This window comes from Leuciscus leuciscus (assembly GCF_965113295.1).
Source record: "Leuciscus leuciscus genome assembly, chromosome: 7".
Taxonomy (NCBI): Eukaryota; Metazoa; Chordata; class Actinopteri; order Cypriniformes; family Leuciscidae; genus Leuciscus; species Leuciscus leuciscus.
Window position 1 is genome coordinate 4,580,323 of NC_138731.1, and position 6,531 is coordinate 4,586,853.

The 6,531-nt window shown below is 39.8% G+C and overlaps 1 long non-coding RNA gene and 1 pseudogene across 2 annotated transcripts; one reads left to right on the forward strand and one right to left on the reverse strand.

Moving 5' to 3' along the window:
- The first annotated feature begins 2,890 nt into the window (after window positions 1-2,890).
- On the forward strand, window positions 2,891-3,957 carry LOC309503436 (putative nuclease HARBI1; annotated as a pseudogene). The gene has a single exon. The product of its transcript is annotated as a putative nuclease HARBI1 (transcript).
- A 384-nt stretch (window positions 3,958-4,341) lies between these two features.
- Window positions 4,342-4,952, reverse strand: LOC309503560. The gene is made up of 3 exons (XR_014207729.1): window positions 4,883-4,952; window positions 4,586-4,796; window positions 4,342-4,466 (listed from the first exon to the last, which is right to left on the reverse strand). It is a non-coding gene; the product is annotated as an uncharacterized lncRNA (long non-coding RNA).
- Window positions 4,953-6,531: the final 1,579 nt, after the last annotated feature.

Below are 6,531 nucleotides of genomic sequence, written 5' to 3' on the forward strand. Positions count from 1 at the left end.
CGTTCAGCTCAGAATGCTGCGTTTACTGAGCACAGCTCAATTTTCGACAGTTTAAAGCTGGGCAAACTGTGTAAGACCCACATTTTTTCCCATCAGTTCAGGCCGTACCCCGCCCTGTCTGTATGATGAAATTTGCGTCCCTTCGACGCTACTTTATGTGGAAAAGTGAGGCTGCACCCCTCCTTCTTCCCGGACTCTCTGTGAGTTCACTGAGTGATTGTGCACTATATGTACCCCGGGCTTTCGCCCTTGGGTCTTTGGTGTCAGATCTCAGCATGCACGGCGTTTTACACTGGGTCCCCTAGCGTAAGATATCTTACGCAGTACGAGAGACCTCTCGTAAGAGAACGTACTCGGTTACTAACGTAACCTCGGTTCTCTCTAGAAGAGGGAACGAGTACTGCGTATCTTGCCGTGCATGCACACGCTCTGGTTGCTTCGATGATGAAAAACCAGATAATAGCTGCCTGCGAGCGATATTTATAGGCCTAGACCACGCCCATTTCGGCGGGACGTGACGCAGCGGGCGCGAAGTGCCCTGATTGGGTCTGACGTCACGCCAGGCCTCGCTCGATAGGCTGCTGCAGTTGCCGCAGAGCAGCCAATAGGCGCGCGAGCTGTCTCGCCTATGTCTGCATTGCTGCTGCAACGCGTTTTGCATTATTACAAAATTAAGGATAATTTTTGGCTTCAATATCTCGCGGAAAAGGATTTTCCCCTAGCGTAAGATATCTTACGCAGTACTCGTTCCCTCTTCTAGAGAGAACCGAGGTTACGTTAGTAACCGAGTACGTTTTCTGGGCCTGGAGGTGTTCTGACATGCTCTGACATTTGTGTTTTTTTCTGTTACTAGTGACATTTTCATGGCTAAAGTCTAATTACACTGTATTTAGCACAAACTCTGCTACAATAATATATCAGCAGCATGTATGTAAAAGTTTGTAGTTTTGAGATAATGACATTTATGCGTGGTTTATGAAAATACAAAAAAAAATTCTCACTGAAATAAGGCCATGAAACCCATACTGATTATTTCTTCACAAGACTTTTGAAAATTGTATGACGTAGCCTAGAATATTTGCTCCAAAACTATGTGAAAATCACCCTGACTGCTCATTCAGATAAGACAATATATTGATTTAAAATTTCTAAGACGTGTTTTGTGTGACAAAGCCATATTTGAAGAGGCGTGATCATCTCATGAATATGTAAGCTTTTAACACCTGAGAAAGACAAAGACACTCCCCTAACTGCCCTATTAGGAGCGATCAGGCCCTGTCATTCAGAGCAACCTTGCACAAAGAATGAGGAGATTTAAAAAAGAATGGCTTTTAGATTGTTTGGATTTATTTACAACACAACATAATCCACAAATACACAACAAATGACAAAAGAGCACATTGAAAACAATGATCCAAAGACAGAGACCTTTGTGCCATTCCTAAAAACATTGTACATACCATTTCCAAGGTGTTTGATTTTCACTTTACCATGTTCATGTACAGAGACTCATGTGAATGTTGAAGTCAGCAGGACTCAGTTGCATCTGGTCCCTGAAAGAAAAGAAAAAAGTGAACATACTGGTATCAAGAGAAACTAGGCCTGCACGATTTTGGGAATACATTTTAGATTTTTCTGGTTAAAATTGCTTTTTAAAATTCACAGAATACACACACACACACACACACACACACACACACAAATGTTTCCAACAATATATAATATAAAGAACACCATATTTGTTGTGCCTTGTAGGCATAAGCTATGTGCAGTACTGCATAAAATAATTTTATTTTACAAAGCAGCCTATAAATCTTCCAAAATATTTCAGTAACAATGCTAGAGAAAAATATATTGATTATCTTATGTTACTTCAAATGTTTCCATTCGTTATGATGATATGAAATGAGATAATAGTAAAAACATAAAGCCTAATGTTTGGTGCATTTTTCCTTTCAAACGCAATCGCGCTCCAAAATATGATACATTCAAACCCACAGCGCGCTCCAAAATATGATACATTCAAACGCCATCGCGCTCCAAAATATTAAACATTATGGTTATACATATCTATGTTTGAGCAGATATCCACAAACAGTATTTAACAGTAAACACGGGTCTAAATAGTATAATATTCACCATATATCTAGCAACAGTTCAACTGCAATGTGAAGTTTATGCAACAATACCATAAACTAATAAGTAAGAATTTCTTACCTTACATCTTTCTTGTCTTCAAATCGCGTTCTTCTTCTTCTGATGTAAATCCAATGTAAGCTCACAGCGCGTCTTCCAAACTCGACGAAAAGCAGAGACTTGTGAAGTGTTTTGGTGTTTTGTGTTTGAGGTAACGAGGGCGTTCGCGTTCCATGTGGAGATTTGCATGTGAATCACTTTTGCGCGAGTGGGCGTGTCGAATTAAAAAGTAATTAGCAAGCGTTTGAGATACTGGACATCCTGTTGGTTTTATACAAATTACTTAAACACAGAATATTTGTTTTCAGTTTGAATCCGATCATTTAAAAGTACACACTTAAATGTGTATAAAGGTGTATGGCTCATAAATGTGTGAGAAGTATTCGCTGAGTTATGTTTCAGTTTATAGACGTGCTCAAGAAAAAAAAGTTCACCGCGACGGAGAGGCAGAACGCACACCCTGTTTATTTTCTTTATTTTACAAAAGCACAATGTTTTGATTTGATTGTAAGTGGACACATACAAAAGTAGAAATATCACAGATTCTTTTTTTGTATTTCTTTTTTCTGTATAACCATAAATGACGGAGTAATTTAAGTTTATTGTACTACAATGTGAAGAAAATCCAGCAAAACGCGGGGGCGCGTTTTCCGACCTCAGAGGGTGAAATTAATCCTTCAAAGAGGCAGGTTTAACTCCTGCTTAGTACTGTTTGTGAGGGAGCATGGAATATTTGGAATATCTAAATGAAAACCAACATGCACAACAGAGGCCAGCCAGAGTACTTGTGGATAGGAGTGATCCATTACATTACTTTGATGACACAGCTTTTCAAGACCGCTTTCGTATGTCCAAGGAAAATGCAGTGGAGATAATATCTTTGCTTGAGCCTAGACTTTCCTGTCTGTCTCTGAGAGGAAGGCCTTTACCCATTTCTCTCCAAGTTCTGCTCACACTGAGGTTTTTTGCGTCCGGGACCTTTCACCGTGAAACTGGTGATTTGTGTGGTGCCAGTGAAGCAACTGTGTGTAGAATAGTTCACAAAGTCAGCAGAGCCATTTGTGAACTGAGGAGTCTTTACATAAAGTTTCCTGATGCTGCTGACCAAGCCAAATATAAAGTGCAATTCTATGAATATGGGCACTTCCCAGGTGTCATTGGCTGTATAGATGGATGTCATGTTCCTGTCAAGTGTCCATCAACCCCTGATGCTGAGGAGTACAGGAACCGTAAGAACTGGTTTTCTATCAACGTTCAGGGTGTATGCACACCTAATTTAGAGTTTTCAAACATTGTTGCGCGCTGGAAAGGTTCAACTCACGATTCAAGGATTTTTGTCAACTCTTCATTATGTGCTCAGTTTCAGAGTGGACAGTATAGTGGACTTCTACTTGGTGACAGTGGATATGGTCAGAGTAACTTTTTATTCACTCCATACATAAAATCCCACAACAGCTGAGCAGCAAAGATACAACAGAGCTCATATCCGAACAAGAGGCATGGTTGAACGCATGTATGGAATATGGAAAAATCGATTCCAGTGTTTACGTAATACACTTCGCTTCAGGCCAAGGAGATGCTGCAAGGTCATCATTGCTACAGCGGTGCTGCACAACTACCTGAAGCAGCGCTGCTGTCCTGATCCTCCAATGGAAGATGACGATGAAGCAGATGTGCCCATGACTGAGGCAGCCAGTGACCAACGAGGACTTGCACACAGAGTTGCTTTCACATTGCAGCACTTCAGCTAGATGAGATGTATTTCAATATGGAATGTATTCATTATGCCTTATTTTGCCTTGATAATTTTTGCTCAGTACAAAATTAAAATAGTGTGCAGCAAAATTTAAAAAAAATTACTAAACCAATACTGGTTGAAAATGTAGTTTGTGGTTGTTTAAATACACTCAGTCATGAATATCTAAATGACAAAAGGTTTATTTTAGTTTTTATTGTTTATACATCATATTGTTCACCATGGCTGGTAATCACAATTGCCTCCTTACTGTATCGTTTTTGGATCATACCTCTTTCTTCCAACTTCATATCCAATTCAACCTGTAGAATTCTCATTTTCATTTCATGTTCTTCCTTCAGATATTTCATTTTTTCCTCATGAAATTCTCTAGCTAACTTTTCATGGATGGTCATCTTGCTTGTTCTCTGCTGAAAGGTGGTGGCAGCATCTTTTCTCAGGGATGCAGGAGCAGATGTGGAAGGCACACACTCACTGTGCTCTGGCTTTTCCAACCCGTTCAGATTCCTTTCTTCTGTGGTGAAAAACAGAGGCACAAATAAATTCACATGATCCTTACAATGAAAGAAGAATAAAAATTGACAGAGTGGAATATATGTACCAAAGGAAGAAATCAATTTCTTTCTAACATACCATTTGTGCTCAGATCTTCATCTGAACTGTTCAAGTGATCATCATCTGGTATACCATCCAGAGGTTGCTGGTGCTGTATTATTCCAGACAGCAAGTCACTCAATTCATCAGTTTTGTCTTTATTTGGTGGTCCACCACCAGTAGTAAATCGCTGTCTTCTGATCTCTGCATTCTGTCGTTTTAAAGCCAGTTTAAGGTTCTTCCACAGAGTCTATACAGGCAAAAATCATTCATTATAAATTGTCCCAAAAATATGAATATGAGAAATGAGCAATAATAATAATGAAGAAATCTCACCTGAAGTTGTTGTATTGTTCTTGTGGTTGCATTTTCATTTGCATTAAATTCATTGCAAATTGCATTCCAAGCACTCCTTTTCTTTTGCTCACAAGCAGTAGTGTGGATTTTACTTTCAATAACTGGATGGTTGGTCAAAATTTGTTTCAGTAGTGTTTTTTCATACTCACTGAAGTTTTTGGAACGAATTCTTTTTGCATCTGCCATTGCTTTGTGTCAAAATGTACACCGATAATAATGTTTTCTGGTCCATTCCAGGTTTTTATGAGCACCATCAGCCCAACGGCATGTGCTTATACTCAACTTAATCAGGCCTATCCCAGGTGTTTTCATTTAAGCTTACTTAATTTACTCCAGGACTCTGTAGTCTCAGACTAACTAAGCTTATTTTAAGCCACGTTCATGAAAGGTACTTAAATGCCCCAGTTTAACTAGTACACATTAAGGCCTACTCCTGGCTTATGCTAAGCCATGTCTGTGAAACCGGGCCTTTATCTTATAAATTTTAACTCTTACTTGTAAAACAATATATCAGACAATATATAATTAATCAGTTTGACAGAAAAAAAACAAAACAGCAAACGGCATAAAAATTATATAGGCCTAGCCTAAATATAAATAAACTGATATGGAAAAATACAAAGACATTAATTAACAGTAGCCTACAACTGTATGTAAGTACAGTTAAAATTGGTGAGTCTGGTGTTTGAAACATTAGATCCTTCTGTCATGAAATAACGGCTACAGAGAAAGTCATGATATACTGGTGGTAGCTTTTTCAGTTCATCATTCAGAAGGACTTAGAATAGCCAACAACACCTTACTTCTTCATTAACTCACGGAAGTGCAGCAGGATGCAGGAAATGGTTGAGAGTTATTTTAGATATAACATATCTGTATTTAGTGCCTGTATTATCCATTTAGAGTCTTTACACATCAGCTTGGATACTTACATAGTAATAAAAAAAACCCCCAGCTAATTTCAAGAGCTGAGGTCGTCACGTCAAGTCTTCACGTCAGGTCGTCACGTGGATCACCCATTCAGTAAGACGCTCAAAAGTACAAGACGTTCGGATAGACGCTCGATCGGTCGGTCGGTCGAATGTTTAAATTTGGCACGGGGCGCACACCATGATAACTGCAGCTCGGAAAAGATAACCGCATCACGCGTTAACACGCGTTCATATGCGCGTGCACGACATGAAACGCGCACTTTCCAGCAACACATCTGTGGGGACCAGTACAATATGGGCGTGATGGCACTCCTTTAGCCTAGAAATCTAGACGCACCCTAGCGGCAGCAACATTTATTTTGCAGCCAGTGTGGTCTAGCAACTCTCCATTGACTTTCGAGCTGGAAAAACCAAACTCAGGTCAGGCCAATCACATCGTGTATAGAGTAGGCGGGGCGGGTTTAACATAATGACGACAGAGTTGCGACGGTTGGCTGCTGCTGGCGAACAGTCTTTCGAATCGGCTTTGGCCGCGACTCTGGAGGACTTGGAGTTAACCTTTTCTTTGAGAAAAGAGCAAAGAACGGCACTTAAGTCATTTTTAAAAAAGGAAGATGTGTTCGGAGTTTTGCCGACTGGATACGGCAAAAGTTTAATATACCAACTAGCCTTCTTAGTTGCTCTGATTGGTTGTAG